The 23,684-nt window shown below is 37.8% G+C and overlaps 1 protein-coding gene across 3 annotated transcripts in view; it reads right to left on the minus strand.

The window, feature by feature from the left end:
* The window catches only part of cep162 (centrosomal protein 162), a 461,180-nt gene that overhangs the window by 58,249 nt on the left and 379,247 nt on the right, over positions 1 to 23,684 (minus strand). Inside the window, exon 1 of one of the 3 annotated variants that reach the window (XM_062063761.1) lies at positions 19,861 to 19,885. The exons of the other annotated variants lie outside the window; for them this stretch is intronic. The gene's annotated coding sequence lies outside the window, so the exon portion shown is untranslated. Of the gene's footprint in view, positions 1 to 19,860; positions 19,886 to 23,684 lie in introns of those variants that run through there. 3 annotated transcript variants of the gene reach the window in all.

The following is a 23,684-nucleotide window of genomic DNA, read 5'->3' on the forward strand; positions in this document are numbered from 1 at the left end:
AGAATAGTTTCATCATCAATCATTTTTACAGCAGGCACATTCAGTGGATTGTTAAATTTCGAGCCAATGTGCCTGTTTCTGGAACACTTTAGAATGAAACCTTTATTTTGCTTTTTAAACGTTACCCATCTACGTGTTGGATGTCTCTCCCACTCAGCTCATGTTGGCTCCTGCCCCTCAACAACTGCTTGGATTATCATTGCATGCATCAGAGATTTTTCTTAGAACCCCCAAACTCCTTTCTCCTTGCAAAAAAAATGATAACTTCACAGCGTTAAATGTGCACCTCTAACCTGTTCTTGCTAGTTTGCAGTGGTAAAGATTCTCAGAACTAGTGCTTGACTGCCATTTCCTTTTTATACACACTTTCTTCACACGCGAAACAGGGGCTTTTTTTTTTTAAACTAGTTGGTGGTTGTATACTGGTTAGAGTTTCTCAGAACAGTCATTTTCCCTTGATGCAACCCCAGGCACTTTTTACGAGCAAAATAGCTTGCGGTTGTATACTGGTTAGTTTCTCAGAACAGTCATTTTTTACCCTTTATGCAACCCCAGGCGCTTTATAGATATATATATATGACATCACATGGACAAAGATAAGACCTTCTGGAGAAAAGTTCTGTGGTCAGATGAAACAAAAAATTAGCTGTTTGACCACAATACCCAGCAATATGTTTGGTGAGGCCTTTAATCCCAGGAACACCATCCCTACCGTTAAGCATGGTGGTGGTAGTATTATGCTCTGGGCCTGTTTTGCTACTAAAGAGATCTGGTGCTTTACACATAGTAAATGGGACAAAGAAAAAGAAGGATTACCTCGAAATTCTTCAGGACAACCTAAAATCATCAGCCAGGAGGTTGGGTCTTGGGCGCAGTTGGGTGTTCCAACAGGACAATGACCCCAAACACACATCAAAAGTGGTAAAGGAATGGCTAAATCAGGCTGGAATTAAAGTTTTAGAATGACCTTACCAAAGTCTTGACTTAAACGTGTGGACAATGCTGAAGAAACAAGTCCATGTCAGAAAACCAACAAATTTAGCTGAACTGCACCAATTTTGTCAAGAGTGGTCAAAAACTCAACCAGGAGCTTGTGGATGGCTATAAATGCGCCTTATTGCAGTGAAACTTGCCAAGGGACATGTAACCAAATATTAACATTGCTGTATGTATACTTTTGACCCAGCAGATTTGCTCACATTTTCAGTAGACCCATAATAAATTCATAACAGAACCAAACTTCATGAATGTTTTTTGTGACCAACAAGTATGTGCTCCAATCACTCTATGACAAACAAATAAGAGTTGTAAAAAATATTGGAAACAAGACAGCCATGACTTTATGTTCTTTACAAGTGTATGTAAACTTTTGACCACGACTGTATGTACTTAACGAAAAAAGGTGAAATAACTGAAAACATGTTTTATATTCTAGTTTCTTCAAAATAGCCACCCTGCGCTCTGATTACTGCTTTGCACACTCTTGGCATTCTCTCCATGAGCTTCAAGAGGTAGTCACCTGAAAGGGTTTTCACTTCACAGGTGTCATAGTTTTGATGCCTTCAGTGATAATCTACAATGTAAAGAGTTATGAAAATAAAGAAAACGCATTGAAATGAGAAGGTGTGTCCAAACTTTTGGCCTGTACTGTACATCAAAGTATTTGTTGTAAATGTAAGGAGGAATATGTCAACGGTAAAGTAAAGCTTCTTACCCTATGCCTAAATCTTTGCAATTAAGGCAACAGGTAAAAATTAGTACACCCGCAACAACAGTTTTAGCACAGTATTGATCAATCATCCAAACATGTCCATTTTTGTTTTTATTAATGTCCCATTTATGTGCCTGTTAGCCCATTTCCTCCAGGATTGTTTAAAGCGAAAAGAAAAGGTCACATTAAGAACAGTGCTGCAAACATTCATAAAAGTTACCAAACTTGCAGCAGAATTTGCATAAAAGCGTGCACATGATGCCAACAAATAAAAATAATGAGGTCGTCTTGGTGTATTTATGTACGTAATAGGAAAGGTTCCATGGTCTTTATGTGCAAAATGGAACATCGACTAACACTAACAAGGTAACATTTTAATGAGGAATACAGTAATTAACCGAAGCAGGAATTTTGAGGGTATCTGCGAGCGTAAATTGCGCCACAAATATAAGGAAATGACCGAATAACTGCAAATTAATACGATTATGTATTACACACAGGGCTGTATACCGTGTACGGGTATTTTTTGGTTCCGGTTCTTAATTGGGTCGGTCCAGGAAGACCGTTAATATTCTGGACTAGTGATACTGCTATCTGTATTTTTTTTATCCAGCTGATTGTCATAATTATGACACGCTGTCACATTCAGTTAAAGTGCCGCTACTACACACGGGTAGATGATAACCAGCTTGAAATAATCACAAATAAGGAAACAACATTACGCAAAAGTTTGAAATAGAGCAAGATTTTTTATAGTCCCCAAAGTCACACACGCTAATAAAAGTTAGTGTCAGTTTGAAGTGAACGCCACTACGGCGGGCTTCATCAGCCCGACTGTCCCCTAAGCCAGGGGTCGGCAACCCAAAACGGTGAAAGAGCCATATTGGACCAAAAATACAAAATACTAATCTGTCTGGAGCCGCAAAAAAATGAAAAGCCGTATATAAGTCTTATAATGAAGGCAAAACTTGACGAAAGTGTCTATATTAGCTATAATAGCCTACTATCAAAATGACTGTGTCGCAGGCTGACGCAAATCTTTGTTTACAGAAATGTTGAAATGTAATATTTATTGTACACATTTTTACAACATTGGAAAAGATTAGTAAATCAGAGGCTACTCAGAAGGTGCGATGACTCCTGGAGATTACTGGCTTTTAAAGGGAATGTTTGCTGTGGTCTGGAACAACATGGCACACAAACAACTATCTGAAACGCAGCCAATATTACATACAGACAATGTGTCATGAGACATCCAAAACTAAATAATATACAAAGAGGATAAAAGTAAAGGATATTAAATGAGCTCAAATATACCTTCAAATGAGGCATAATGATGCAATATGTACATACAGCTAGCCTAAATAGCATGTTAACATTGATTAGCTTGCAGTCATGCACTGACCAAATATGCCTGATTAGGGCTCCAAACAACAAAGCGCACATTTGTGCATTCACACACAGCATAAAACTGTTGGTGGACAAAATGAGACAAAGAAGGAGTGGAAGATTTTACATGTAAACAAACTGTTGCGTCACAGTCCACACTATGGTGAGTTCAAGAACCGCCAAAAATGAGTAGGACAAAACGATGTTCACCAATAGTCTCATCAGTGAAGCATACACACAAACATATTAAACAGTGGGCTTTCTAACAATTGGGAAGGTTCGTGTCATGTTTGTCCTCAAACATAAAACTTACTAAAACTACAAAAATATTTTTCCCCAAACTTTTTACATTTTCAATCCTTTTTTAAAAATGCTTCAGGGAGCCAGTTGGGTGGCACTCAAGAGCCGCATGCGGCTCAGGAGCCGCGGTTTGCTGACCCCCACACTAAGCGACCTAGTAATCCACAAGCTGATACTAATCCACTTAAAAAGTGAACATTTTAAATAATCACTAGGTTTTTTCATTTATATAATCCACACACGACGCAGACACATAGACGTCAGTGGCTGTCAACAATGGCTTCCGGTATGTTACTCTAGTAGGTCCGTGTGTAACATAAACATGACTAAGAATTCCTACTGTTACAAAACGCACACCCACCGAAAATGCAAATTGATTGTATTGATTTATATTATATATTTGATGTCATGTTAAAGGTTTGTGAATGAACATGAATACTATACAGTAATATTTTATTGTATTATTTAAAGGCCTACTGAAACCCACTACTACCGACCACGCAGTCTGATAGTTTATATATCAATAATGAAATCTTAACATTGCAACACATGCCAATACGGCCGGGTTAACTTATAAAGTGACATTTAAAATTTCCCGGGAAATATCCGGCTGAAACGTCGCGGTATGATGACGTATGCGCGTGACGAAGTCAGTTCAACGGAAGTTATGGTACCCCGTAGAATCCTATACAAAAAGCTCTGTTTTCATTTCATAATTCCACAGTATTCTGGACATCTTTTGCAATTTGTTTAATGAACAATGAAGGCTGCAAAGAACACATTTGTAGGTGGGATCGGTGTATTAGCAGCGGACTACAGCAACACAACCAGGAGGACTTTGTTGGAGAGCAGACGCGCTAGCCGGCGACCTCACCTTGACTTCCTATGTCTCCGGGCCGCCAAACGCATCGGGTGAAGTCCTTCGTCCTTCCGCCGATCGCTGGAACGCAGGTGAGCACGGGTGTTGATGAGCAGATGAGGGCTGGCTGGCGTAGGTGGAGAGCTAATGTTTTTAGCATAGCTCTGTGCGGTCCGGTTGCTAAGTTGCTAAGTTAGCTTCAATGGCGTCGTTAGCACAGCATTGTTAACCTTCGCCAGCCTGGAAAGCATTAACCGTGTATTTACATGTCCACGGTTTAATAGTATTGTTGATTTTCTATCTATCCTTCCAGTCAGGGGTTTATTTTTTTCTTTCTATATGCAGTTAAAGCACGATGCTATCACGTTAGCTCGTAGCTAAAGCGTTTCGCAGATGTATTGTCGTGGAGATAAAAGGCACTGAATGTCCATTTCGCGTTCTCGACTCTCATTTTCAAGAAGATATAGTATCCAAGGTGGTTTAAAATACAAATCCGTGATCCACAATAGAAAAAGGATAGAGTGTGGAATCCAATGAGCCAGCTTGTACCTAAGTTACGGTCAGAGCGAAAAAAAATATGTATTTCACTGCATTCTAGTCCGTCACTCTAACGTTCCTCGTCCACGAATCTTTCATCCTCGCTCAAATTAATGGGGTAATCGTCCGAATCGCTCTAGCTGCGTTTAAAACAATAGGAAAATATGAGGGAGTGAACAACTGACAACGTCACGCTACTTCCGGTAGGGGCAAGGTTTTTTTTTTATCAGAGACCAAAAGTTGCGAACTTTATCGGCGTTGTTCTATACTAAATCCTTTCAGCAAAAATATGGCAATATCGCAAAATGATCAAGTATGACACATAGAATGGATCTGCTATTCCTGTTTAAATAAAAAAAAATTCATTTCAGTAGGCCTTTAATATTATTATTATTTTAAATAGTATGGGGACAAGTGGTAGGAAATAGATGGATAGATGGCTACACTGAGTGTAATTGTAATGAATAAAAACACAGTGATTGATCAGTGTGGTCTTTACAAGATGACAACATAACTGTATTGCACCTTGCACATTAACACATAGTTGACTTGTTAAAACCTAGAAAGAAAGTGTTGTTGAAATACTTCCCTGCTGTGAGATGTTAGCACAACCTCTTGTGCTATTAAAAAACATTTTAATTTTTTTATTTACACAAATACATAGTACTGATAAAAGTACAGATGAATAAGGAATATCGATCTTGGTATCGGTGAAATCCCGACGATATACATCTCTAATTACACAGCATGTGTGCATTTCTTGTTTTTTCTGATTCTAAGTTCACTGCACTTCCCAGATCATCCCAGTCTCTTATGCAGTAATGTCCAAGAGCATCTCGGGTCAAACCTCACCGCAATGCAATGACTGCCCCTCAAAGTAAATGTGCTTCCCTGCAGCACCAGATTGGAGTGGAATTCGCACAAGCGAAGCTCTCTCTGAAAGGCTTTCCTTTGTGGGGGAGTTGCTGTGAAATGGCTGCCAAAGTCAGTGTCGATCCATAACTCCCAGACTGCAGCTGTGAGTAACCTTGCGTGCATATAGCACTTTTCTTAGAGTGTAGTCATTGCTTTTGACACGGAGATGGATTTTGGATTGGACTCAATCTAAGTCCTCCTTTGATGAAGGCTGTTCATATAGATTAAAAAAACCAAAATGAATTGTCCATCCGTGACAATATCAGTGCTGCCTGATTGTGTCATTGTAGCAAAATTATTTGCAAAAGTGTTCCTCAATCTGTGTGCGTGTGTAATCCAATTCACATGTGTGTCTGTATATCAATCTGTGTGTGTGTGTAATCAGAGCCGCGTGTGTTTTAATTTGTCTGTCCGCATTATGATTTGTCTGTGTGTAAAAAAATATGTCTCTCCATATTTTGATTTGTGTGAAAAAAAATATCTGTCTGTCCATATTATAATTTGTCTGTGTGTAAAAAAAATATCTGTCTGTATTATGATGTCTGTGCTTATAAAAATATCTGTTAAAAAAAAAAAAAAAAACTGTAGAGAGGCCGATAATCTTCTCCGCTGTCCTGGTCATCTTCCGCAATGTCTTCTTGTCGCAGCAGAGCACAATACATTAGCACTGGCTCTATGGTGGCCCGATAAAAAGATACCTGCAGTTTATCCTCAAGCACATGAAGGAAATGGAGTCTATGCTGTGCCTTTTTGACAAGTCCTGATGTGTTGGCAGTCCACATGAGGTCCTCTGAGATGTATGTTCCCAGGAACTCAAAGGAAGCCACAAAAGTAGACTGGCAGCTCAGTTGCAGGAATTTTATTGGAGAAATTACTGTTTTTTTTATTAAAGCATATATATTACACTATATATATATATATATATATATATATATATATATATATATATATATATATATATATATATATATATATATATATATATATATATATATATATATATATATATATATATATATACATACATACATATATACATACATACATATAATGTATATACATATATATACATATATGTACTGTAAATGGAATGATGGTAACACAGTATTTTGATGGTAACATTTTGGCGACAGGGCGGCCATTTCTTTTACCATAAAATCTTTGGCTGTTGCTGTTTTTACAGTTTATTACTGTAAATAGAAAAACAGTACCATTGTTTTTTACGGTAAAATTCTGGCGACTAAGCAGCCAGGTTTTTGGGGGTTATTTTTTTTTATTGTAAAATCTTTTATTTTTTTAAATATACAATTGAATGGATAACTTGCTAGAAATCATAAATCAAACAGATATTTATTTTTTATTTCAACCACAAAAATAACGAATGATAATATAATATTTGTTACATTACTAAGAAACACACAATTAATAGTTCATTTTTATTACAGATTATAATGACTTTCCAACCTAAATCCGTACTAATGTAACTAACATTACATTATTATTGTGAAAAACATTAATATTACAGATTCATACAGATATTTATTTTAAGAAAAAAATATAACATTTCATATTATAATATTGTTACATATTATATAATATTGAATAAAAATATATATGCAATTTAATGCAGTACATGTAATTTTTGCTGTCAAAATCGAGAGAACAAATACATTTAGTAAGAAAAAATAAAATACTTTATTGATGCGTATTATTCCCAGGCTTGATGTGGCGGGCCAGATTTGGCCCCCGGGGCCTTAAGTTTGAGACCTGCGGCCAAGAGCGTCTTACCTTATGCTTGCCAATAAGGGTTTCTCCACAAAAGCAACCTATTTTCTTGTGGATCGAAAATTAAGTTGTGTGTCGAGCATCGATAGGAATCGGGTCTTAAATGCCGATATCCCGGAATTGTCCACTATTTTTAAACGTCAATTCCTATTTTTGATACTTAGTTTGCCGACCGGAAGAATGAACTGCCAAGAGAAGCGGCTTGCAGCTAACTGTCTATTTTCATACACCCTGTGGAGCAGCTCCTCTAAGTAAATAATCCTCCATCGCCACAAATAGACTATATTTCTTAAGCATTATTAACATTGGAGGACTGGAGGACGATGCTAAACATATTACACAGAGGAAGAGCAAAAAGGAAAAGGCAAGCTAAACTATCTTCAAACAGCAATAACAAAATTAGTGCCTAGTGTTGATAAAACTCAAAACCAGTGAAGTTGGCACGTTGTGTAATTCGTAAATAAAAACAGAATACAATGATTGGCAGATCATTTTCAACTTATATTCAATTGAATAGACTGCAAAGACAAGATACTTAATGTTCAAACTGAGAAACTTGTTTTTATTTTGCAAATAATCATTAACTTAGAATTGAATGGCTGGGTATAACACATGGCACACTGACAAAGCTTAACCTATTGTTACTATAACAATCTACAAGGTTAATGTAGGTTGCTTCTCTTTCTTCCCCTCCATTTTTCTGCATTCTTTCATATCTCAAGTTATCATTACGTATATGTATTGTTGCATTTGAACAATTGTATTGTTGATAACAAAAGGTAAAGTATTGGTATTGTTTATTATCAATAGCACTATTTCTATTGGTATTCATATTGCTCCATTTTTAGTGTCATTTCTGTATTATTTTTTATTTTCGCTAACTGCTTATTTGCTATTACTTTTACCATCACATTTGTACATGTCGTATTTGCTGATGTTGCTCTATTGTTGTTGTTGTTGTGTTTGCTGTTGTTGTTTTTGTCTCTCTGTCTAATCCCCCTCTTGTCCCCACAATTCCCCCCTCTGTCTTCCTTTTTCTCTCTTTCTATCCCCTCCTGCTCCGGCCCGGCTGCACCAAATGATACTATAAATACATCTAATAAAGTCAAAATACAAATAAGGCAACAAGAGAAGTATCCTACACTTCTCTTTTGTAAAGTAAATCTGAACAGCCGATATGGGCATCTACATCTGCTATATGATTTGCCTGAGAAGCTGGGCAGGACATACAAAAAAACAACAAAAAAAAACAAACTCAAAACCTGTGAAGTTGGCATGTTGTGTAATTCGTAAATAAAAACAGAATACAATGATTTGCAAATCATTTTCAACTTATATTCAATTGAATAGACTGCAAAGACAAGATACTTAATGTTCAAACTGAGAAACTTGATTTTATTTTGCAAATAATCATTAACTTAGAATTTAATGGCAGCAACACATTGTAAAAAAGTTGTAACAGGGGCATGTACACCACTGTTACATGGCCTTTCCTTTTAACAACACTCAGTAAACGTTTGGGAACTGAGGAGACACATTTTTGAAGCTTTTCAGGTGGAATTCTTTCCCATTCTTGCTTGATGTACAGCTTAAGTTGTTCAACAGTCCGGGGGTCTCCGTTGTGGTATTTTAGGCTTCATAATGCGCCACACATTTTCAATGGGAGACAGGTCTGGACTACAGGCAGGCCAGTCTAGTACCCGCACTCTTTTACTATGAAGCCACGTTGATGTAACGCGTGGCTTGGCATTGTCTTGCTGAAATAAGCAGGGGCGTTCATGGTAACGTTGCTTGGATGGCAACATATGTTGCTCCAAAACCTGTATGTACCTTTCAGCATTAATGGTGCCTTCACAGATGTGTAAGTTACCCATGTCTTGGGCACTAATACACCCCCATACCATCACAGATGCTGGCTTTTCAACTTTGCGCCTAGAACAATCCGGATGGTTCTTTTCCTCTTTGGTCCGGAGAACACGGAGTCCAGTTTCAAAAAATAATTTGAAATGTGGACACTTTTACACTATGCCTCAGTCCATCTTAGATGAGCTCGGGCCCAGCTTTTCTGGTTGTTGATAAATGGCTTTTGCTTTGTATAGTAGAGTTTTAACTTGCACTTACAAATTTAGCGACCAACTACAGTTACTGACAGTGGTTTTCTGAAGTGTTCCTGAGCCCATGTGGTGATATCCTTTACACACTGATGTCGCTTTTTGATGCAGTGCTGCCTGAGTGATTGAAGGTCTGTAATATCATTGCTTATGTGAAGGGATTTCTTCAGATTCTCTGAACCTTTTGATGATATTACGGACCGTAAATGGTGAAATCCCTAAATTCCTTGCAATAACTCATTGAGAAATGTTGTTCTTAAACGGTTTGCTCACGCATTTGTTCACAAAGCGGTGACCCTCGCCCCATCCTTGTTTGTGAATGACTGAGCATTTCATGGAAGCTGATTTTATACCCAATCATGGCACCCACCTGTTCCCAATTAGCCTGTTCGCCTGTGGGATGTTCCAAATAAGTGTTTGATGAGCATTCCTCAACTTTGTCAGTCTTTTTTGCCACACGTGCCAGCTTTTTTGAAACATGTTGCAGGCATCAAATTCCAAATGAGCTAATATTTGCCAAAAATAACGACGTTTTCCAGTTCGAACGTTAAGTATCTTGTCTTTGCAGTCTATTCAATTGAATATAGGTTGACAAGGATTTGCAAATCATTGTATTTTGTTTTTATTTACCATTTACACAACGTGCCAGCTTCACTGGTTTTGGGGTTTGTACATGTCTGTGTAAAGAGGTAGATATAAAAAATCCACAGGAGATCAAATGCTGTTTTATAGCATTTTATAGTAAGGTTCAACACCTTCTTCACCTGTGATACTTATCTCCTGTGCGGCCTGCTCTATCTTTGAGCTAAATGTTTTTTTGACACTTTAGTCAATGGCCACTGACAATGGTGACACACCCAAGGGTATTCTCTGTGCTGTCTTAAGTGCCTGTTGTCATACTGGACATCTTCTTGAAAATTTGCCCACACAAATACACAGTGATGCTAAACAGGTCAGACATTAAAAAAAATCTTCCTTACCAGTCGTTAATGTACTGAAGATGTATGTCCCAAACTGTCAATATTAATCAAGCGGCAAAATTACAATTTACATGTTTTTTTTTTTAAGTTAATGCTTTCTTCTCCTCCTGTTTTATAGCATATTGAGCTGGCAGGGTCGAAGAGAAGTCTCCGCGCCTCTAAACCCTGCTGACGGTTAAACTAGGATGAAAAAAGTTTCTACTTTGGTGTGGGATTTTAGAGTGATTTACTGAGCTTCCTCCACCACCTTTCAGAAGGATGGGATTACTGCGATGAGAGTGAGAGAGACAGCTCTGTTCATATAACGTTATGCAGATGCACTCTTATGCTTTGACTTCAACATTTTTAATATTGCATTGAGGTAAATTTGCTGAGAATGTTCAAGGTGTTGTGTAATTTGTAATAGCATAGAACACTTTATTGTCATCAGACATGAGAGCATGACGGAAATACAGGTGGCTACTTTGTTAAGTGCAGTTAAAATACAAGAAAAATAATTAAAGCTGCAAGCAGCGATGGACGGGACCGACTTTGAGGGCTCATAAAATCCAAACCGGAGCAGTAATTAAAACTCTTTCATCAACTTTTAATCAGAAGGGTTCAATCTCTCTCCTGTGCTAATTTGAAGCCGACACGACAAACGCGCTCAGAGGAGATAATGTTTGGAAAAAGGTGACTGTTTTTACACAACTTTTGTTTTGAAGGGGGAATTGCAAACTTAATGTTGATTTTTGCTGGGGGTTGTCAGTGTATGAAATATAGGTCTAAGTGAGACCTACATAGAGGTTTTTGTTTCATGTCTCTACGACATTCCTACTGGGAGTTACAGGCAGTTTTGTCTGTGTTTTCTTCCTAGGGGGCGCTAGAGCGCAATTTTGAGTTTTGGGGTTTGGTTTTTTGATTAGGTGTGTCCAATTTGGTGAGTTTTGAAGCATGTTAAGGGGGTCAAATTACAGCTCAAAGAGGCGGCGGTATAATAATAAAACGCTAGAAATACAATAGGGTCCTCTGTCCCAAAGGGACTCGGTCCCTAAAAATAAATACCAGTACGCAAAGCAGTGCAACAGTGAAAAACAGTGTAAGCTACTGGGACTGAGTCAATATCCTATTGGCCCATGGGTAAAAACTGTTTTTAACTCAGTTTGTCCTGTTTTTGTGAGACCGAAATCTCTTCCTTGTCTGCCAGGATTATCTTTGCTCTGCCGACGCAGCGAGAGCGATCAATGTCCTCTCTGGAGGGCAGAGGGAGGACGACAATCTTCTCCGCTGTCCTGGTCATCTTCTGCAAGGTCTTCCTGTCGCAGCACAGGACATTAGCACTGCTCTATGGTGGCCCGATAAAAAGATACCTGCAGTTTATCCTAAAGTTTATTCCACCGCAGCACAGGAAGGAAATGGAGTCTATGCTGGGCCTTTTTGACAAGTCCTGAAGTGTTGGCGGTCCGTATGAGGTCCTCTGAGATGTATGTTCCCAGGAACTCAAAGGAAGCCACAGTCTTCTCACATGCTCCATTTACCACAAGTGGAGCATGTTCCCCTCTCTGTTTCCTAAAATCAATGACCATCTCCTTGGTCTTTATGGTGTTTAGCCTCAGGTTGTTCTTGGTGCACCACCGTACCAGTGCCTGTATTTCCTCTGTGTAGGCTGTTTCATCACCCCTCGTGACAAGGCCTGTAGTGTGGTCGGCAAACTGATGATGGCGTGAGAGGGATGAATGGGGACACAGTCATATGTATAGAGGGCGTACAGGAGGGGGCTCAACACACAGCCCTGAGGGCAGCCAGTGCTTAGTGACAGTGGAGGAGCATATTTGACCCACCTCAACAACCTAAGGTCGGTTTGTCAGAAAGGTTTTTATTCAGAAACAGATGAGGGGAGTAGTCGACGAACAGCATCCTGACATAGGTATTCGGGAGTTCCAGATGTTCCACAGCTGAGTGGAGAGCAGTGGCGATGACATCCTTTATGAACCGGTTTGGCCTGAAGGCAAACTGATGTGGATCCAAGTTCTCGGGGAGGCAAGCTTTGATATATTGGAGAACAAGCCTTTTAAAACACTTCCTGACCACAAACGTCAGTGCCACTGGTCTGTAGTCATTTCAGTCTACATGAGATACGTCTCCACAAAGTAGTCAGTGGCTGCCTTAAAACAAGGCGGGACTTGGGCTTGTGCCAGGGATGAATTGAAAATCCTTGTCGGTATTCCTGCCAGCTGATCTGCACAGTCCTGAAGAACCTTGCCCGGCATGCCATCTGGCCCAGCCACTTTAGGTGGGTTTATAGCCTTCAGTGCCTGCCTTACCTGGTGTTCTTGGAGGACACGCAGTTGAGGACTAGAGGGTAGGAGGGGCAACTGGGGTGTGGCTGGTCTGGATAACTCGAAACGGGCAAAGAAGTGATTGCGTTCCTCTACTCGCGAGTCTTCCGAGTAGAGGAAGTAACCTATAATTCCAAGAACTAGAGGTTCCAGGAAACAAAAGTTTCAATGTTTTTTTGGGAAAAAAACTTAAACACAAATTAGAACGCAGATTATTTTCACACAAACACAATTCCAAACACAGACACACAAAGTAGAACACAGACACGTGCATCTTGTTCCATATGGATTGAGATACATATTTTCAAATTGCTTTGCTACAATGATATGGAAGTGAACAGGATAAGCGGTAGAAAATGGATGGATGGATACTATTGTAGCAAAACAATTTGCAAACACATACAGTCGTGGTCAAAAGTTTACATACACTTGTAAAGAACATAATGTCATGGCTGTCTTGAGTTTCCAATGATTTCTACAACTCTTATTTTTTTGTGATAGAGTGATTGGAGCACATACTTGTTGGTCACATATAAACATTCATGAAGTTTGGTTCTTTTATGAATTTATTATGTGAGCAAATCTGCTGAGTCAAAAGTATACATACAGCAATGTTAATATTTGCTTACATGTCCCTTGGCAAGTTTCACTGCAATAAGGCGCTTTTGTAGCCATCCACAAGCTTCTGGTTGAGTTTTTGACTCCTCTTGACAAAATTGGTGCAGTTCAGCTAAATTTGTTGGTTTTCTGACATGGACTTGTTTCTTCAGCATTGTCCACACGTTTAAGTCAGTCTATATATATATATATATATATATATATATATATATATATATATATATATATATACACAATATTTTGTCCGTAAAAGTGCCTGGGGTTGCATCAAGGGAAAATGACTGTTCTGAGAAACTGTAACCAGTATACAACTGCAAACTAGTTAAAAAAAAAAAAAGAAAAAAAAAAAAAAGTCCTGTTTCGCCTGTGAAGAAAGTGTGTGTATAAAAAGGAAATGGCAGTCAAGCACTAGTTCTGAGAATCTTTACCACTGCAAACTAGCAAGAACAGGTTAGAGGCGCAAATTTAACGCTGTGAAGTTATTTTTTTGCAAGGAGAAAGGAGTTTGGGGGTTCTAAGAAAAATCTCTGATGCATGCAATGATAATCCAAGCAGTTGTTGAGGGTCAGGAGCCAACATGAGCTGAGTGGGAGAGACATCCAACACGTAGATGGGTAACATTTAAAAAGCAAAATAAAGGTTTCATTCTAAAGTGTTCCAGAAACAGGCACATTGGCTCGAAATTTAACAATCCACTGAATGTGCCTGCTGTAAAAATGATTGATGATGAAACTATTCTTGTTTCAGCAGTTTGATGATAGAACTGGTTATAGTCTCTGATTGTTGAGTGCACCCAATAAATTATATTCTATACCAACATTCAGTGACTGAATCTATTCATTACTGTAAATTCAACTTTATTGTTTTGGGGGCCACAAATCTAGAAAGCTAAGGACCGGACTTCACCCCTCACTATCCTTATAATATTATACATTATATATTATTATTTTGCACAGCCCAGAGAACCAGTGTCATCTTCAGTAGACATCTGATTTTGGTCTATTTATTTTGTCAGTGTTACAGGAACAATCTGCTGTCTTTAGGATAGGAATGGATATGACATACTTTTATTCATCCCACAGAGGGCAAATTACTGTATGTGGTCCACAAAGAAGTAATAAAAGTAGTGGAAAAGTCACTAAAGTGCCACCCCCTTGTTGCGCAACACCGAAGGGGTTTAAACCAAAAGGTAAATATCACATGAAAACAAGAGGGACCATACTCTGGCTCCTGCACATACTGGGAGTCTAATATATTGTACATACAAATACACACACATATATATATATATATATATATATATATATATATATATATATATATATACTCAAGTACACACAATTATTCATACATATACACACATAGGTACCTACGCTCCCACATACATACACAAATACAGTACATACCTACAGTCAAAGTTCGTACATCCACACACACATTCACTGTACAAACATACATATACACATACTGTACATGTACATTCACTGTACAAACATACATATACACGTACTGTACATATACATTCACTGTACAAACATACATATACACATACTGTACATGTACATTCACTGTACAAACATACATATACACGTACTGTACATATACATTCACTGTACAAACATACATATACACATACTGTACATATGCAAGCACATATACATAAATACACTCATGCATATAATCACGTTTCATCAAACATATATTAACGTTGTTGCCCTAGGGCAGGGGTGTCAAACTAATTTTAGATCGGGGGCCACATAGAGAAAAATCTACTCCCAAGTGGGCCGGACTGGTAAAATCACGGAACGATAACTTAAAAATAAAGACAACTTCAGATTGTTTTCTTTGTTTAAAAATAGAACAAGCACATTCTGAAAATATACAAATCATAATGTTGTTGTTGTTTTTTTTTTTAAACTTACATGTTGCGGTTAATAGTATTCTCTCTTTATTTGTTGTTACTTATCCTTTCTAAATAAATGATGTGATAATGTTCATCAGTCAACTCATTGGTGTTCATTTTCAATCTATCAAGATAAAAAAATAACATCAAAATCACAATCAATTGCAGGATGTTATTTATGTAGTTTGCTCATTTTCCTCGGTGGTACACTAACATCATGTGGTTTACTTTTTTTTTTTTTTTTTACACATGTAGCATAATCTACAAAGATACAAATAATTGCTATAGCGACATCTAGTGGACACATTTAGAACAGCTGTTTCTTTCATTCAAAAATTTCGGCTCATTTTTATACTTAGCAAACTCATCCCGCGGGTCGGGTAAAATCTGTTGGCGGACCTGATCCGGCTCGCGGGCCGTACGTCTGACACCCTTGCCCTGGGGGAAACTGGGTAACACATGGCACACTGACCAAGCTTAACCTATTGTTACTATAACAATCTACAAGGTTAATACAGTTTGCTTCTTCTTCTTCTCCCCCATTTATTTGATTTATTTTGTATTTCAAGTTATCATCCCATATATGTATTGTTGCATTTGAAACAATTGTATTGTTGATAATTGAGGTAAATTATTGTTATTATTATTCATTATCAATAGCGCTATTTCTATTGGTATTTGTATTGCTCCATTTGTAGTGGAATAATGATCATTGTCATTTCTGTGTTATTAATACTTATTTCACTAACTGCTCCTTTGCTATCACTTTTACCATCATAGTTGTACATGTCCTATTCACTGATGCTGTTCTGTTGTTGTTATTGTTGTGTTTGTTGTTGTTTCTTCGTCTTATCCCCCTCTTGTCCCCGCAATTTCCTCCCGTCTTCCTTTTTTTCCCTCTTTCCATCCCCTCCAGCTCCGGCCCGGCAGCACCAAATAATAATATAAATCCATTTAATAAAGTCCAATACAAATAAGGCAACAAGAGAAGTATTCCACACTTCTCTTTTGTAAAGTCAATTTGTACAGCCGATATGGGCATCTATTGATTTGCCTGAGTAGCTGGACAGGACAGAAAAGGAAAAAAAACAAGAGGAAAACGGCCATAAATCATCCGGATTTTGACTTTTGTTTGATGTTATCATTGTACATAACAAATGGATGAAACTGCAAATTACCTGAGGCCATGAGTAATCAAATATTTATTGATTACGGCGGAAATTGTGATGGCGGAACATTATTATTTTCTGACCTCTATCCTCCCATACAGCGTACTAAGCAGCAACAATAAACCCAGTGCTGATAGGACCACATATGTTGGATGATGCACACATGCATGCAGTTTATGTCATATTTGCATCGCCTGTCATGTGTGTTTGTGTGAAAGAGAGCCATTTAAAAACAGTATGCCCCCACTTAGTTATGTATTTATATCAAATATGAAATCCAATTAAAAACAAAATTACTGTATAAAATATTAACCAAGAGTGTAAATATTTAATGTGAGCCCTTTACCATATGCATGCTAGTCATTACCATGCAGTGCTGGATGTTTTAATGTGCTCATTCCCCCAGAGACTATTTGTGGGTTTCCCCTTTCCCAGAAGGCTGCAGCAGGGGTCGCTGTTGGGCTTCATCTCATCTTTTGTCAACATGGCCCATAAATAATAAAAACATATTAAAAGTAAGTAAATTATATGTTTGGAAATAATGGCATTAAAAGTCAAATTAGCTTCCAGTTAACATTGCGAGGTAAGATATTTGATATATATATATATATATATATATATATATATATATATATATATATATATATATATATATATATATATATATATATATATATATATATATATATATATATATATATATATATATATATATATATATAAATATATATAACGAGCATGATAATTATATATTCACCTTAATCTAAATATGTAGGTAATATGCAGTCTGACATTGCATTTGACTGAAAAAGTTGCTATTTCCATGTCGACATGGCAAGTGTTTCTTTCCGTTGGCGCCATCACACAACATCGCCATTTGCAGTCTTGCCATGTTCTCCTCTGCAAGGAAAATTCTATTTAAAGCATTTTACCACATAAAGTAAAATATGTATCTCCTACGTCCTTTAAGTCCACTGCATTCATTGACTTTCACCAACATGTTACGGCGGGTAAAACGTAGGATTTCATTTTCAAACCCCGTACGAACAAAACCAAATGACAAAAAAAAAAAAATCATGCCTCAGAAGGTCTAAGTAGAAGAAAAATAAGCGCTGGAACATTTTCTAAAAAAAAAAAAAAAAGACAAGAGAAAGTTGCCAGTTAAAGAAATTAGCTCTATAGAGTGCTGGTGCAGGGTTAGAGATGCATGGGCACGCAGCTCCTCTGAGGCAAGGCGGGGAGGAACATTAATCATTGGGAGACATCTGTTCATTCTGCCGCTTTACAATTCTGTCAAAGAGCTCACATCCACCGCCCCCAAGTCCCTCCTCAAACCATCCACTTTCACAAAACCTGTCGTTTGTTAAGCATGGCCCGGCAAAGTGAAATATCAGAGCCAACCTCTAAAGTGTCCCCTCAATTACATTCCTTTTTCTTTTTTTTTGTCTCCATTTGAGACCATTAAATATGTACACGGGGAAAAAGGAAAAAAAAGGTGGAGGATGTAAATCAGCTTTTTGGGACGTGTAGTCGGTAAACAAGCATGTACTGTATATGCATTTGCAGACAATTATAGACAATATGTTGGGGGAACATTGCCAAACATGTATTGACTTCCTGTAAACACAGCACATGTCATACATTTCTCATTATACTGTTCAGCTTTGCCAAATCAATTGTTCACTTACGTGAAGATAATTCTCGTCGTAATTCCTCTGGAACACGGCACAGAAACGCACCACAACAGATATAACAGAAGAGGCCGGATTGATCGGAATATTGATATCTAACAAGGTAGTATCAGTATTAAAGCAATGCTCGTGTGCTGGGATTGTTATTTCTCTGTTCGAGTCCCTGCTTATTTTCAGGGATTCAATATCTGTGTTTTATTTCTTCTGTTGTTCAAATTAGCCTTAAAGGCCTACTGAAATGATTTTTTTTTATTTAAACGGGAATAGCAGATCCATTCTATGTGTCATACTTGATCATTTCGCGATATTGCCATATTTTTGCTAAAAGGATTTAGTAGAGAAAATCGACGATAAAGTTCGCAACTTTTGCTCGCTGATAAAAAAAAGCCTTGCCTGTACCGGAAGTAGCGTGACGTCACAGGAGCTAGTATTCCTCACAATTCCCCGTTGTTTACAATGGAGCGAGAGAGATTCGGACCGAGAAAGTGACGATTACCCCATTAATTTGAGCGAGGATGAAAGATTCGTAGATGAGGAACGTTACAGTGAAGGACTTGAGAGGCAGTGATGGACGTATCTTTTTTCGCTCTGACCGTAACTTAGGTACAAGCTGGCTCATTGGATTCCACACTCTCCTTTTTCTATTGTGGATCACGGATTTGTATTTTAAACCACCTCGGATACTATATCCTCTTGAAAATGAGAGTCGAGCACGCGAAATGGACATTCAGTGCCTTTTATCTCCACGACAATACATCGGCGAAATGCTTTAGCTGCGAGCTAACGTGATAGCATCGTGCTTTAACTGCATATAGAAACAAAAAAAATAAACCCCTGACTGGAAGTATAGATAGAAAATCAACAATACTATTAAACCGTGGACATGTAAATACATGGTTAATGCTTTCCAGGCTGGCGAAGGTTAACAATGCTGTGCTAACGACGCCATTGAAGCTAACTTAGCAACTTAGCAACCAAACCTCACAGAGCTATGTACTCTCTCCTTTTTCTATTGTGAATCACGGATTTGTATTTTAAAGCACCTCGGATACTATATCCTCTTGAAAATGAGAGTCGAGCACGCGAAATGGACATTTAAAGTGACTTATCTCCAAGACAATACATCAGTGACACACTTAGCTACTGAGCTAGCGCGATAGCATCGTTCTCAAATGAAGATAGAAACAAAATAAATAAACCCCTGACTGGAAGGATAGATAGAAAATCAACAATACTATTAAACCGTGGACATGTAAATACACGGTTAATGCTTTCCAGGCTGGCGAAGGTTAACAATGCTGTGCTAACGATGCCATTAAAGCTAACTTAGCAACTTAGCAACCAGACCTCACAGAACTATGTACTCTCTCCTTTTTCTATTGTGAATCACGGATTTGTATTTTAAAGCACCTCAGATACTATATCCTCTTGAAAATGAGAGTCGAGCACGCGAAATGGACATTTAAAGTGACTTTTATCTCCAAGACAATACATCGGTGACACACTTAGCTACTGAGCTAGCGCGTAGCATCGTTCTCAAATGAAGATAGAAACCCATCAACAGCCGTGCTCACCTGCATTCCAGCGATCAACGGCACGACGAAGGACTTCATCCGTGGGTTTGGCGGCAAGCATCGGCTAGGCGTAGTAAGTAGTCCTTGTTGTGTTGCTGTAAGTATTGTAATGCCCCGCAGTGGAGAAGGAGTCACACAGACGAGGAAGCGCTGCTCAATCGCTTTATTAAAAAGCGGTAACTGGTTGTAGTTCAAAAAGTAACACACACACATACACGAGCTGCTGTTAGCCAAAACTCACGCTCACACACACTCAAGTTCTCCGCCAACTCACTCGCGCATGCGCGTTCCCCAAACCCTTAAAGACACAGTACACTAATGCAAATATCACAGATATTACAGTATTGTACTTAGCCGCTAAGACACCGATCGATCCCACCTACAACGTTCTTCTTTGCAGCCTCCATTGTTCATTAAACAAATTGCAAAAGATTCACCAACACAGATGTCCAGAATACTGTGGAATTTTGTCGAAGAAAACAAGGGGCTTTTCTATCGGGTCCGATGGGGTCCAACCACTTCCGTTGCTTTTGTGACGTCACGCGCATAAATCATATCCAAAGGAGTTTTTCAACCGGAAGTGTGGCGGGAATTTTAAAATTGCACTTTATAAGTTAACCCGGCCGTATTGGCATGTGTTGCAATGTTAAGATTTCATCATTGATACATAAACTATCAGACTGCGTGGTCGGTAGTAGTGGCTTTCAGTAGGCCTTTAATGCCGCTAGACTACCTTGCGGGCATTTTGTAAATAGCTGTTTAAGTTTGCTTTGATCTTTTGTTGTTAATGCTTAGCCGTACATACATTGAATGGTAGTTGTTTGTGTTGTGTGTTTACCTGCCTGTTACTGTACGTCTTATTCTTTTGGTACCATGAGTTAGACCAGTGGTTCTCAACCTTTTTTCAGTGTGAACATTTTTTTTAATTCAAGTATCCCCTAATCAGAGCAAAGCATTTTTGGTTGAAAAAAAGAGATAAAGAAGTAAAATACAGCACTATGTCATCAGTTTCTGATTTATTAAATTGTATAAAAGTGCAAAATATTGCTCATTTGTAGTGGTCTTTCTTGAACTATTTGGAAAAAAAGATATAAAAATAACTAAAAACTTGTTGAAAAATAAACAAGTGATTCAATTATAAATAAAGATTTCTACACATAGAAGTAATCATCAACTTAAAGTGCCCTCTTTGGGGATTGTAATAGAGATCCATCTGGATTCATGAACTTAATTCTAAACATTTCTTCACAAAAAAAGAAATCTTTAACATCAATATTTATGGAACATGTCCACAAAAAAATCTAGCTGTCAACACTGAATATTGCATTGTTGCATTGTAATGAATGGAATAGCCTACTTGATTTGATGTTCAGTTTATGAACTTACATTCATATTTTGTTGAAGTATTATTCAATAAATATATTTATAAAGGATTTTTGAATTGTTGCTATTTTTAGAATATTTAAAAAAAATCTCACATACCCCTTGGCATACCTTCAAGTACCCCCAGGGGTACGCGTACCCCCATTTGAGAACCACTGAGTTAGACTACTGCAACTATTGCTAACTGTTAGGGGTGTGGGAAAAAATCGATTCAATTTCGAATCGCGATTCTCACGCTGTGCGATTCAGAATCTATTCTCATTTTAAAAAAATAAATTTTTTAAATTTTTTATTTTATTTTATTTATTTATTTTTTTCAAATTAATCAATCCAACAAAAACAATACACAGCAATACCATAACAATGCAATCCAATTCCAAAACCAAACCCGACCCAGCAACACTCAGAACTGCAATAAACAGAGCAATTGAGAGGAGACACAAACACGACACAGAACAAACCAAAAGTAGTGAAACAAAAATTAATATTATCAACAACAGTATCATAATTAGTTACAATTTCAACATAGCAGTGATTAAAAATCCCTCATTGACATTATCATTAGACATTTATATATAAATTAAAAAAAAAGAACAACAGTGTCACAGTGGCTTACACTTGCATCGCATCTCATAAGCTTGACAACACACTGTGTCCAATATTTTCACAAAGATAAAATAAATCATATTTTTGGTTCATTTAATAGTTAAAACAAATTTACATTATTGCAATCAGTTGATAAAACATTGTCCTTTACAATTATAAAAGCTTTTTACAAAAATCTACTACTCTGCTTGCATGTCAGCAGACTGGGGTAGATCCTGCTGAAATCCTATGTATTGAATGAATAGAGAATCGTATTTGAATCGGGAAAAAAATCGTTTTTGAATCGAGAATCGCGATGAATCGAAAAAAAATAATAATCGATTTTTTAATCGAATCGTGACACCAAGAATCGATATAAAATCGAATCGTGGGACACCCAAAGATTCGCAGCCCTATTAACTATTGTTTGCATGAATAAGAAACTCTCCCTTGTGCAAAGCTGAAGTATTTCTAGCCGTTTTTTGCATCTGTCAAATTTTTCATAGCGTTGTGTGTATATGTATACTGTATTTTTCAGCCTATAAGGCGCACTTAAAATCCTTTCATTTTCTCAAAAATCGACAGTGCACCTTATAACCCGGTGCGCCTAATGTACGGAATAATTCTGGTTGTGCTTATCGACCTCGAAGCTATTTTATTTGGTACATGGTGTAATGATAAGTGTGACCAGTAGATGGCAGTCACACATAAGAGATACGTGTAGACTGCAATATGACGCCAGTAAACAACACCACAAATTTAAATGTTCCATTGAAAATAAAGAACATTACACACGGCACTCAAAAATCTATCAAAATGTTTTAGTATGACTTTAAAGCCGCACCGCTTGATGGATTGTCGGCCCATTACGGCTACTGTAGTCAGAGATACAAGTTTTACTATGGTGTGTGTATAAGGACCGCAAAATGGCACCCATTAGCACACATATTATCTGCATTTAGTTTTGCAATAATATGCAAAACCAACTTTTCTTACTTTCTGGTACCTGATGATGTGTTTTTGAGATCTGGATAAGTCCTGAAAATTTGCGCATGTAGTCCATGCCGATGCCGTTGTCAATAAGCTTCTTCTTTTTCACTATCTTCTTGTCATGGGGCATTCCCTCTCTGCTGTTGCCATTTTTAATATAAAGTAGCGTAAAGTTCTAACCTATATCTCGCTACGGAAGCACTAAAAACTACCGGTGTAGTGAGTTTACATTATTCACCCACGGAACTTTAGTTATTTATTTAGGCCTTGTTATTGCATTAGTGAGCCACGGATGAGGAGATGCTGCTCCGTTGTTGATTTAAGTAAAGTCTGAATGTCATTAAAACAGTTAGCTCCATCTTTTGACACTTCTTCCACTTCTTCCTTGCACGCTACACCGCTACAACAAAGATGACGGGGAGAAGACGCTGCCGAAGGTGAGCCACGTAAATAAGACCGCCCACAAAACGGCGCATCCTGAAGCGACTGTCAGAAAGCGGCTTGAAGATGATCTGTAAAACATAATCTATGCAACCTTTTGACCAAAGAACCACCATTACATGTTATGTAGACCACAAGGAAGTGTTTTACATTTAGAAAAAATAATAATGATAATATGACCCCATTAATGCGCCCTATAATCTGGTGCGCCTTTTGTATGAAAAATAACCTAACTAGACCTGCTCATCGGCAGTGCGCCTTATAATCCGGTGCGCCCTATGGTCCGGAAATTTTGTTATGCCGACAAGTTGGTACACTTTGACAGCCAATTTAGACATGAAAAGATGCTTGGTTCCAACCCCCTTTTCTTTGCGAGGATTATGAGACATTCTTCATCTAAACGGGACGATAACAAGATTATAGCA

This window comes from Entelurus aequoreus, linkage group LG11, assembly GCF_033978785.1.
Source record: "Entelurus aequoreus isolate RoL-2023_Sb linkage group LG11, RoL_Eaeq_v1.1, whole genome shotgun sequence".
Lineage (NCBI taxonomy): Eukaryota > Metazoa > Chordata > Actinopteri > Syngnathiformes > Syngnathidae > Entelurus > Entelurus aequoreus.